Genomic DNA, 12,251 nt, shown 5'->3' on the forward strand with positions numbered 1-12,251 from the left:
CCCGCCCCAGGACCCGCCCCACTCCCGCGAATCCCCGCCCCGTTTTAGTCCCCGCCCCCGCCCGTTCCCAGGGTCCTCCGCGAAGCCTCACCCCCAGGCCGCGCCTCACCTCCTCGAAGCCCCGCCTCTATGAGGCCCCGCCCCGCGTAGAGGGACCGCCCCCAAGTCCCCGCCCCCTCGGAGGCCCCGCCCTGCGGACTCCCGGAGCCCGGAGCGGCCCACTTCTCTCGCGGTTGCTCCCCTAGGATCTGGGGGAAGGCCCGCGGCATCTGGGGACCCCCAAGCCCACGGCACCCTCCAGCTGCAGAAGTCCCCGCGGGCTCGAAAGCGGGGCCCGCTCTCCTGGACACGCACTCATTCCCCGGCCGACCCCCAAAGGACAGGTGGAAGGGACACCGAGGACGAGGGAAAGGCCCACCAGCAGGCTGACCCAGGCTGACTTTGATTGGTGGCCACGAATCTCTCCCTGGCCCGCCCGCCGGTGCCTCCTCCCGCCCACAAGCCCATCTTCTCACCTTCCAGGATGGCGATTTTCTGTTTTCTCCTCAAACGCGCCTCTCCTTTCCGCGGTTGGTTCCCCTGGGACAGTGAAACCACGAGGGGGGAGCCCACCCGGCTCACACGGCCTCTCCCTCCGGAGGCCGCTCTGAGCACACCCTCCAGCCACGCCGACCACCGGGGCTGTCCCCGATCCTCACCTAAAACCCCCTTCAGCCCTCAGCCCCCGCAGCCTTCCCGTGGTCTCCTCCCTCTTTCACAGCGGGTCCTCATCCTTCACCTTCTCTCTCTGGAGCCCAAATTGGAACTCCGCTCCTCCCCTCCGCGCGGCTCTGTGCGCTGGCCCTTTGGGACGCTTCTTTCTTGCTTTGGCAGAGCTGCATCTGGCCCTGCTGCGTCCCCTGTGGTCTCTCTTTCCTGACCAGCCTTGGTCACCAGGCCCCCTGTGTGTGGTTTCCACCAACGCCAGGTGATCCTGCTGAGGCCCTCTGCAGTAAAGGTTTGGGGTGTTCAAATCCTCCACCCTGAAACTGGCCCTGACCAGCTCCTGGGAGACACCCTCTAAGCCCTTGGAAAGTTCTGCCTGATTTGAATGTCTGTGTTTACCTGGGCCACACCAGAGTCTATGCTAAGCTTGTCCAACCCGCAGCCCAGAGGGTGCATTCGGCCCAGGACAGCTTTGAATATGGCCCAACACAAATTCATAAACTTTCTTGTTGAGATTTTTTTTAAAGCTCATCAGCTTTTGTTAGGGTTAAGTGTATTTTATTTAAGGTTATTGCCCAGGACAGTTCTTCCAATGTGTGCCAGGAAAGCCCAAAGATTGGGCACCCCTGGTCTGTGCTAACAATATGGTCTACAGGGGGACCTTGGGCCATGTGGCATCAGCCTGACCTCTTCAGGGGCTGGAGGCCAAAGTCAGCCAGTTGGGAGGTCAGCCATGCCTGTGTGACCAACCCAATAAAAACCCTGGACACTGAGGTGCGGAGGGCTTCCCTGGCTGCTGGCATGCTGTGCTCATTGTCACACCTCAGTTCTGGGAGGTTGAGCACTGTCCGCATGCCTGCAGTGGGTGGGGACACCTGCAGACCCATGCTGGTCTGTCCTGGGTTCTGTTCTGTGAGTCCTTGCCACTGCTGATTTTAACGCATCCATTGCTGTAATAAATAGTACCCTTTCTGAGTTCTGTGAGTCCTTCTAGTGAACCATTGAACCTAAGGGTGGTTTTGGGGAGCCCCCAGTGGTCCCTTCTTACTTGGCATGAGGGCCTAAACATGAAGGCCCAGTAATTGGTCCCATTACCCTACCTTATGTCTCCTGCCTTCTTCAGCTGAGCCCACCCCAAGTACACAGCCCTGTGCCATCAGACATGACAGGCACTTCCCCTCAGGGTCTCTTCCCTGGTTATACCTTTGCCCAGGATGCCCTTCCCAAACATCCTCTGAGGTCACTTCCTGAGAGGCCTGTCCTGGCCACGAATCCTGACATCACAGTCCCCACCCCCTTTCCCCTGCTTGACTTGACTTTTCCCAGGGCATTCACCCCACCTGACTTGCATCTGGGTTTTTCTCATCTCTCTTCTTCACTGTCTGTGTCCAGGTTGCGATTTGAGCTCCCACAGGGCAGGAGTGTCTGCTCTTTGTCCCTGCTCTTTCTTTGGTGCAAGGACGGTACCTGGCACACAGCAGGCCCTCAGCAAACACTTGTTGAATGGATCTGTGGGTGGGCAGGGGTGCATTTTGGTGGGTGTGGTCCAGAGAAGCCCCTTAGGAGGTAACGCTTGAGCAGAAGAATCTCAATGAATTTCCTCCCTTTTCTCCACCCCCATAACCAGACACACATGTTCTGTGGTAGGTCACATAGCATCCCCCAAAAGTCTACATCCTGATCCCCAGTACCTAGGAGCACAGCCTTATGTGAAAAAAAAAAGGTCTTTGCAGATGTAAACAAGTTTAGGATCTTGAGATGCTGGGGTGGGCCCTAAATCCAATATTTGATGTCCTTATCAGAGAAAGAAAAGGGATACTTGGGGTGCAGAGAAATAAGGTAGACAGTCACGTGAACATGGAGGTCAGTATTGGGGGGATGTGCCCACAGGTCAAGGCGTGCCTAGGACTGTGGGTGGCAAGCCACCCAGGTGCCGAGGCAAGAGACCGAGAACACGAGCTGTTCCAGTATAATAAAATATATAAAATAAGAATAGTTATACAGATATAGATCTTAGATATGATTATATATGAATATCATTAATCATTAGTTGGTAGCAATTACTCTTTATTCCAATATTATAATAATCCTCACTCTATAATCATAACCTAGGAAAAACCAGGCCATACAGAAATAGGATCTGAGGGGACATGGTAAGAAGTGACCAGAAGACAAGAGTGCGAGCCTTCTGTTATGCCCAGACAGGGCCACCAGAGGGCTCCTTGGCCTAGCGGTAATGCCAGCATCTGGGAAGACGCCCGTTGCCAAGCGGACCGTGGTCTAGCGGTAGCATCAGTGTCAAGGAAAAACACCTGCTACTTAGCAGACCGGAAAAGGGAGTCTCCCTTTCCCCGGAGGAGTTTAGAGAAGACTCTACTCCTCCACCTCTTGTGGAGGGCCTGACATTAGTCAGGCTCACCTGCAGTTATCCAGGGGCCTAACCGTCTCCCTGTGATGCTGTGCTTCAGTGGTCACGCTCCTAGTCCGCCTTCATGTTCCATCCTGTACACCTGGCTCTGCCTTTTAGTTAGCAGTAGCGAATTAGTGAAAGTACTGAAAGTCTCTGATATGCAGAAATAATGGCATAAGCTGTCTGTCTCTCTCTGTCTCCTCTCTCTCTCTGCCTCAGCTGCCAGGCAGGGACGGGCCCCCCTGTCCAGTGGACATGTGATCCACGTGACCTTACCTATCATTGGAGATGGTTCACTCTCCTTATCCTGCCGCTTTGTCTTGTATCCAATAAATATCAGAGCAGCCTGGCATTCGGGGCCACTACTGGTCTCCGCGACTTGGTGGTAGTGGTCCCCCGGGCCCAGCTGCCTTTTCTTTTATCTCTTTGTCTTGTGTCTTTATTTCTACACTCTCTCGTCTCCACACATGGGGAGAGACCCACTGACCCCGTGGGGCTGGACCCTACATGGGACTGCCAGGGCCATGAGTGGTGAGGAGAGAGTCCTGGGATAGATTCTCCCTCGGAGCCTCCGGAAGCAATCAGCCCTGCTGATACCTTGATTTTGCACTTCCAGCCTCCAGCACAGTGAGCGAATCTGTTTGTGCTGTTTTAAGCCACTCCTCCATCTCTGGTGCTGCTCCAGCAGCCCAAGGGGAGCAGCACGTGCTCTGGGCACGACCCCCACAGTAAGAACAGTAATGTGACAACAGCTATGTGTTCGCGTGCAGGGATGCTTCTCAGCATTTATTCCCATGTATCCACAGAGTGGGTCGTCCCACTGCCCGCCCACGCACAGAAGCGGTGGCTGCTGCTGCGGCACACCCTCCCTGGCCTCACTCAGGCCGTGCCCCAGGGCGGGGGCCTACCCTCCCTCTGCTCCGCCTCTGAGCTTCTCCACCCCTTGATCCTGCCAGGTCATTTCAATTTATTGGAAGTTCTCCAGGGCTGCTCTTGGCCATTGAGACATCCACCCGCCCTCTTAGCCTAATCTGTGAATTGGTTTTATTTTTTATTTTAATTTTTTTTAGAGACAGGGTCTCACTCTGTTACCCTGGAGTGCAGTGGTGCAATCACAGCTCACTGCAGCCTCAAATTCCTGGGCTCAAGGGATCCTCCCACCTCAGCCTCCTGAATAACTGGGACTATAGGCACATGCCACTGCACCCAGTCATTTTTTAAAACTTTTTGTAGAGCCAGTCTTGCTATATTGCCCAAGCTCGTCTTGAACTGCTGGGCTCCGGGGATCCTCCTGCCTCAGCCTCCTGAGTAGCTGGGAGGGCAGGCGTGAGCTGCTGCGCCTTGCCCCCTGTGCAATGCCTTGTGATGCCAACTGCAGGTTCACTGCTCATTGCCTCCTCCTCTTCCACCTTGCAGATCTACTGGGGCTCCATGGTTGTCGCCTTAGAGTCTTCCCAAGCCTCTCCCTCCTGTGAGGCACGCAGGTGAGCTGCTCTCTGAATTCCTGCAGATTTCTTTCCCCTTGGCAGGTGGACGATCCCCTGGCTTGCAGGGCTCAGGACTGCTGTCCTGGATGCCAGGAATCCTGGGGTGGGAGAAAGCCAGGGGGTCCCAACTCTGGGAGGTCAGAGGAGCACCAGAAGACCCCTCCCACTGTCTGTCCTGGTGACCCTGCCTCCTGGTCTCCTGCCTCATGTGCAATCCCCTCCCAGGAGTGTGGACTGGACTGGGTGACTTGCTTCCAGGGCTAGAACACAGCAGAGGCACTGAGCTAGTGCCTCCCAGATTGGGTGGTGGAGACAGTGGCTTGCTGGCTTCCCAGCTTACTCCAAGCAAGCCTGTGAAGGGTACACACAGCCAGAAACAGCCGTTTCCAGACAGCAGCCACGAAGGCCTGTGGCGGCCAGCAACAAGCTTGGAAGCTGGTATGTGCGCACGTGTGTGTATGTGAAGTACTGATTAGGAATAATTATTTCCAAAATGATTTCAGCAGGATAGCAATATATTTAGTCATAACTCAATCCTAAGGAATAGAGGCATCTATTCAGCATACAGATATGGCAAAGTCCAAGTTGGAGATAATTGACACCTATGGTGAGCTCTTCTCAGTGTCAACAGCCCTCACTGGTGGGATCTTAGCATATGCACCAAATTGCTTTAAAGGACTATTTGCGTAACAGTGAGACCGCACAACAACTCTCATCACTCACTCCTTTTTAGTTTAAGAGGTCTTTATCCACTCTTGCACATAGGTTAGGATAATTATAGAGCACTGAGATAAAATGCAAGGACAGTAGTTTTCATGTAGTTTTTGAAACTAATTCGAGGATTGAAGGGAAAGCATGTAAACAGCTAACTATGTTTTGTTGAAGATTTACAGGAGCATTGTGACCTGAAAAGGAAGAGGAAGTTCCCAACCTCCTCGGAGCCTCATTGGCACCCAGTTGTCATCCATCACCCCTTGACCCCAAGCCCTCCTCTTTCCCCTGCCCTGAACTTGAAAAGGGCCTGAACCTCATACTGGCGTGAGATGGTTCCTCAGGACGCTCATTCGCATCTGCTGGGCTTGCTGCTCTCCAAAATGAAGTTGCCTTCTCGGCTTCAACTCCTTGTCTCGACTGATTGGCTGTCGTGCAGCAGCAGCACAAGTTTGGATTTGTTAACCTTTGGACATTTTTACTTACTTACGAAACTTGCTGGCCGGGCACGGTGGCTCATGCCTGTAATCCCAGCACTTTGGGAGGCTGAGGCGGGCAGATCACCTGAGGTCAGGAGTTCGAGACCAGCCTGGCCAACGTGGTAAAACCCTGTCTCTACTAAAAACACAAAAATGAGCTGGGCATGGTGGCGCATGCCTGTAATCCCAGCACTTTGGGAGGCTGAGGCGGGCAGATCACCTGAAGTCAGGAGTTTGAGACCAGCCTGGCCAACATAGCCAAACCCCGTCTCTCCTAAAAATACAAAAATGAGCTGGGTGTGGTGGCGCGTGCCGGTAATCCTAGCTACTCAGGAGGCTGAGGCAGGAGAATCACTAGAACCCGGGAGGCAGAGGTTGCAGTCAGCTGAGATTGTGCTGATGTACTCCAGCCTGGGCAACAGAGTGAGACTCCGCCTCAAAAAAAAAAAAAAAAAAAAAAAGAATTGCATTTTGTCAGAAGAGCAGCACCAACAAGTAAATACAAAGTTGTCTGACAGGTAATCCTTTTAACAGCCCAACATTCCTCACCCTCTCTTCTCTCTGCACCTGTGATACTGTACAGCAGAAGGAAAGACCCTTCTGTAACTGACCCGACCCTACACATGAGCCTCACCATAGACCAGGAGGGACAAAAGCTAGGTTTGATTCTGTTCCTTGCAGTAATTAAATCAGGCCCCGTCAGGTGAAGCTCAGTGTCTCCAAGCTGAGGGTCAGGCCTCTCAGAGGGCTCAGTCTTCCACAACATGCTCCCTTTCCAGGGTTGGTGTCTGGACATGTTGGGAGGGGCTCTTATGACCTTGGGGTTGGGGAAGAGTCTGGTTCTTTGGCTCTCTCTGGTCTTGCTTTGTTGCTACTTTTGGGAGATCAGTTGTTAGTCTACCTTCTTGTTCACAGGCAATCTGACTTTTCTTTCTGGCTGCCTTTCAGACCTTCTCTTAGCCTTTGGATGTCTGCAGTATCACTAAAATATAGATAGGGGCCAGGCGCAGTGGCTCAAGCCTGTAATCCCAGCACTTTGGGAGGCCGAGGCGGGCGGATCACGAGGTCAGGACATCAAGACCATCCTGGCTAACACAGTGAAACCCCGTCCCTACTAAAAATACAAAAAATTAGCTGGGCGTGGTGGCGGGCACCTGTAGTCCCAGCTACTCGGGGGGCTGAGGAAGGAGAATGGCATGAACCTGGGAGGCAGAGCTTGCAGTGAGCCGAGATTGCACCACTGCACTCCAGCCTGGGCGACAGAGCAAGACTCCATCTCAAAAAAAAAAAGAAAGAAAGAAAGATAGGGATTGGTTGGGGACACTAATTTAGACATGAATGTCTTTGATCTGGAAAATTCTAAACCTTTATCCTTTCCGATGTTTCCTCTGCCCCATTCTCTATCTTCTGACCTTCAAGGACTTCAACATTTGACGTATGTTGGACCATCTTACTGTTCTCTTTGCACCTTAGCTTCTCTCCTGCTCTTCCCAGCTTTTATCTCTGTGTGCTATATTCTCCAAAATTCCTTCTACTCTGTCTTCTATTTCACCGACTCCCTCAGTGATTTGTCTGACATGCTGGTTAAATCTGCCCATTGAATTCTTAACTTCAGTTATTGCTGTTTACAGTTGACCAGGGCTATTTTATGGTCTTTGTGGGTTTGTTCTGTCATTTCTGTGGGTTCTCACTCATGGAGTCTTCATTCCTGATGTGCTCTGGTTTCTTCACTTGTGTGCAGACCATTTTGAGACGTATTTATAGGAATAAGCTGAAGGCACCACATGATGCATCCTCTTCCAGAGAATTTTGTCCACTTGTGACAAGGTCTGGGTGTTGCTGGTCTGGAGCTGCCTTATCCCAAACTCAGGGCTTTAAGATCTTCAGACCACCCTAGTAGGCAGAAGTCTGTGCAAGGGCTGGTTGACCCTTAGGTTGTGACCCCTCAGGAGTTTCTGTAAAGTAGGAGGGTCTTTTGAGTTTCTCACCTTTGGTGGATCCTGGTTGGTCTGATGTCCCAGCAGCACCAGCTCCCTCTCTGGATTGTAGAGCTGTGTCCACAGGCCACTGTGGTTGAAGTTGGGGCAGATGTGAGTCCCCATCAGTGCCCTGGGCTGGGCACGGCTTAGCGTGCATTCTGACTCTAGGTTGTTGCCCACACGTCTGCTGTGACGCCACCTGTCCTCACTGTGGGCCCCATGGCATAGATGTAAGCTCAACCTCAGCCTCTGCATTACCTGGGACGCATGAGGGTCTCACCATACTCTAATGGTGCTACTCCTCTCTCTCAACCACAGGAGCCCCTCCTGTCAGCACTGGAGTGGCCTGCCCTTGGTGTTCGCCCACTTGTCAGTATGTCTTTTTTTTTTTTTTTTTTGAGATGGAGTCTTGCTCTGTCACCGAGGCTGGAGTACAGTGGCGCAATCTCCGCTCACTGCAACCTCCACCTCCCAGGTTCACCCCATTCTCCTGCCTCAGCCTCCCGAGTAGCTGGGACTACAGGTGCCCGCCACCACACCTGGCTAATTTTTTGTATTTTTAGTAGAGACGGGGTTTCACTGTGTTAGCCAGGTCTCGATCTCCTGACCTCATGATCCACCCTCCTCGGCCTCCCAAAGTGCTGGGATTACAGGCGTGAGCCACCGCACCCAACCAGGATGTCTTTTTATTTATTTATTTATTTTTTTTTTTTGAGATGGAGTTTTGCTCTTGTTGCCCAGGCTGGAATGCAGTGGTGTGTGGGGAAAAGCAAGAGAGATCAGATTGTTAATATGTCTGTGTAGAAAGAAGTAGACAAAGAGACTCCATTTTGTTCTGTACTAAGAAAAATTCTTGTGCCTTGAGATGCTGTTAATCTGTGACCTCACCCCCAACCCCATGCTCTCTGAAACATGTGCTGTGTCAAACTCAGGGTTAAATGGATTAAGGGTTGTGCAAGATGTGCTTTGTTAAACAAATGCTTGAAGGCAGCATGCTCCTTAAGAGTCATCACCACTCCCTAATCTCAAGTACCCAGGGACACAAAAACTGCGGAAGGCTGCAGAGACCCCTGCCTAGGAAAGCCAGGTATTGTCCAAGGTTTCTCCCCATGTGATAGTCTGAAATATGGCCTCGTAGGAAGGGAAAGGCCTGACCGTCCCCCAGCCCGACACCCATAAAGGGTCTGTGCTGAGGAGGATTAGTATAAGAGGAAGGCATGCCTCTTGCAATTGAGACAAGAGGAAGGCATCTGTCTCCTGCCCGTCCCTGGGCAATGGAATGTCTTGGTATAAAACCCGATTGTACGTTCCATCTACTGAGATAGGGAAAAACCGCCTTAGGGCTGGAGGTGAGACATGCGGGCAGCAATACTGCTTAGCAAAGCATTGAGATGTTTATGTCTATGCATATCTAAAGCACAGCACTTGATTCTTTACCTTGTCTATGATGCAAAGACCTTTGTTCACGTGTTTGTCTGCTGACCCTCTCCCCACTAGTGTCTTGTGACCATGACACATCCCCCTCTCTGAAAAACACCGACAAATAATCAATAAATACTAAGGGAACTCAGAAGCCAGGGGGATCCTCCATATGCTGAATGCTGGTCCCCTGGGTCTCCTTATTTCTTTCTCTATACTTTGTCTCTGTGTCTTTTTCTTTTCCAAGTCGCTCTTTCCACCTAACGAGAAACACCCACAGGTGTGGAGGGGCGACCCACCCCTTCAGTGGTGCGATCTCAGCTCACTGCAACTTCTGCCTCCGCATTCAAGTGATTCTCCTACCTCAGCCTCTTGAGTAGCTGGGATTACAGGTGCCTGCCACTATGCCTGGCTAATTTTTTTTTTTTTTTTTTTTTTTAAGTAGAGACAGGGTTTCACCATGTTGGATGTTAGTCAGGCTGGTCTCAAACTCCTGAGCTCAAGTGATCTACCCGCCTCGGCCTCCCAAACTGCTGCGATTGCAGATGTGAGCCACCACGCCTGGCCTGTCCAGATGTCTTTGAAACAACCCCCACCAGCATTGGAGAGAGTCAAGGGAAGACAAGCCAGGCATCTGACCTCCTCCGTCTCTGCCTTTCCTTCTCACTGTCTCCAGGGTAACCCATCACCACCCCCATCACGAACCCCATCGCCAACCCCATGGCCAGCCTCATCGCGAACCCCATTGTGAACCCTATCACCAACCCCATTGTGCGTCACTAACCGCATCACTAACCCCATCATGAACCCCGTCACCAATCCTATCACAAACGCCATCTCGATCCTCATCACCAGCCCCTTTGCGAACCCCATCACAAACTGTGTCACAAACCTGTCTTCCAAGCCTATTGTCTTGCTGCAAAGTCTACTTTGAATATAAATCAGAATATAGGCCGGGCGTGCTGGCTCATGTCTGTAATTCCAGCACTTTGGGAGGCCGAGGCAGGTGGATTGCTTGAGCTCAAGAGTTCAAGACCAGCCTAGGCAACATGGTGAAACTCCATCTCTACAAAATCTGCTGGGCATTTGTCTTTGACTTTCTAGTCCTTAAAAAAAAAATCAGCTGGGCACGGTGGCACACACCTGTAGTCCCAGCTACTTGGGAGGCTAAGGCGGGAGGATCGCTTGAGCCCAGGAGTTCGAGGCTGTAGTGAGCTGTTGTACCACTGCACTCCAGCCTGCGTGACAGAGCGAGACCCTGTCTCAAAAAAGAAAAAAAAAAGAAAAGAAAAAAGAAAAATGTGAATCTGAATATTAACTCGTTTTTTCTTTTGGGATTCTTTCCATAACAGTCCTAATTTTCTTGCCACTAGAAGGATGACTTGGGCTGATTGGGGAGAAAATCTCTTTTTCGGATAGGAAGAAAAAAGCCACATGAGCGTTAAAAATAATAAAAACAACAGCGTGCTACTCCTTTCTGTCATTCTTGTGGATGTTTTTCAAACACTTCCAGGATTTGAATTTTATTTGTACTCACAACTGCTGAGTGAATTAGGTGTTATTATGATGACCTTTTTTTTTTTTTTTTTTTTTTTTGAGACAGACTCGCTTTGTCGCCCAGTCTGGAGTGCAGTGGCTGGATCTTGGTTCGCTGCAAGCTCTGCCTCCCGGGTTCAAGCGATTCTCCTGCCTCAGCCTCCTGAGTAGCTGGGATTACAGGCGCCTACCACACCCAGCTAATTTTTGTATTTTTAGTAGAGACAGGGTTTCACCATGTTGTTCAGGTTGGTCTTGAACTCCTGACCTTGTGATCCGCCCGCCTCGGCCTCCCAAAGTGCTGGGATTACAGGCCTGAGCCACCGCGCCCAGCCACGATGACCATTTTACAAAAAGGGAAACTGAGGCACTGAGCCATGATGTCACTTTCGGAAGAGCCCACAGTTATGAAAGAGCAGTGGTGGCACCGAGGGCAGGGGTTCCATCCCAGGGCTTGCCATCTGGCCCTTTATAGGCGCATCCTTTGTACTTAGAGATTGGAGAGAAATTTTGTCAAAAGATCCCAGGAGTCTCCAAATCTACCCTGGTTCTAAATGTGAGGCGCAAGTACCTGGAGCATGGTGACTGAGGGATTCCTCTGGGGCGTGTCTGCCTCCTGTCACCACATGCCCCAGAGAGTGCCACGTGTGAGTCTGGCTGGGAGGCCCCTGCGTCCTGCTGCCCTGCAGCGCGTGCTGCTTAGCGCCCCAGCCTCCTGCGCCCAGGCCACCTCCCAGTCTCCAGCCGGCTGCTGTCCATCCAGATGCCACTCCAGTGCAGCCAGTGGAGCAGGGCCAGGAGTGTAGGTGGCCTGGCCATCCCCTTCCCCAGGGCTCTCAGAAAGGCTTCTCCTCCAGCAGTGTTTCTATCCGGGGGGCACAGGGCAGCAGTGATCAGCACAAGCTTGCGGGGCGAAGACACAGCTTGGAGTTGGGCGCTCGTGAGTTCCCACCCTTGCCTTGAGGACATGGGCTTGTTACACCCCCAGGACTCCGGTTCTTCACCTGTAAAATCAGAAGAGCACTTCTGGAAACTTCTGGGCTGGCAGAGATGGAGCACAGCCACTACAGCTCCTCTCTCCCTTTGGACAGAATATAAAAAGCGACTCCTGGAGGACTGTGAAACGCTAACAGTAGCAGCTGGCTGGGGAGGAAGCTCAAAACTTACCAACAACTGGCATGGAGGTTTACTGTTTTTGTTTTTTTTTTGTTTTTTTTTTTTTCCCCCAGCTGTATGTGAGGCTTTGATCTGAGGACGGGGGTGTCTCACAACTGTGCCATGGGTGCAGAGACTGACAACCCCAATACAAACCCGCCTTTCCCTCTGCAAACAGAGTGCTTAGGAGAAACCCCCACTTCCCTCTCCTTTCTCTCCTAACCCTGTCCCGGCCTGCTCTTTGGTGGCATCATGGACCCCTGAGATCCTGCACGAGATTCTACCTGTATTGACAGAGGAGCTGGGCACAGGGCTCTGTGGTCCAGAGTGTGTGCGTGCAAGGTCCCTCTCTTATTTTCCCTGTCTCTTC

The sequence above is a fragment of the Pongo abelii genome, chromosome 7 (assembly GCF_028885655.2).
Source record: "Pongo abelii isolate AG06213 chromosome 7, NHGRI_mPonAbe1-v2.0_pri, whole genome shotgun sequence".
Classification (NCBI taxonomy): domain Eukaryota; kingdom Metazoa; phylum Chordata; class Mammalia; order Primates; family Hominidae; genus Pongo; species Pongo abelii.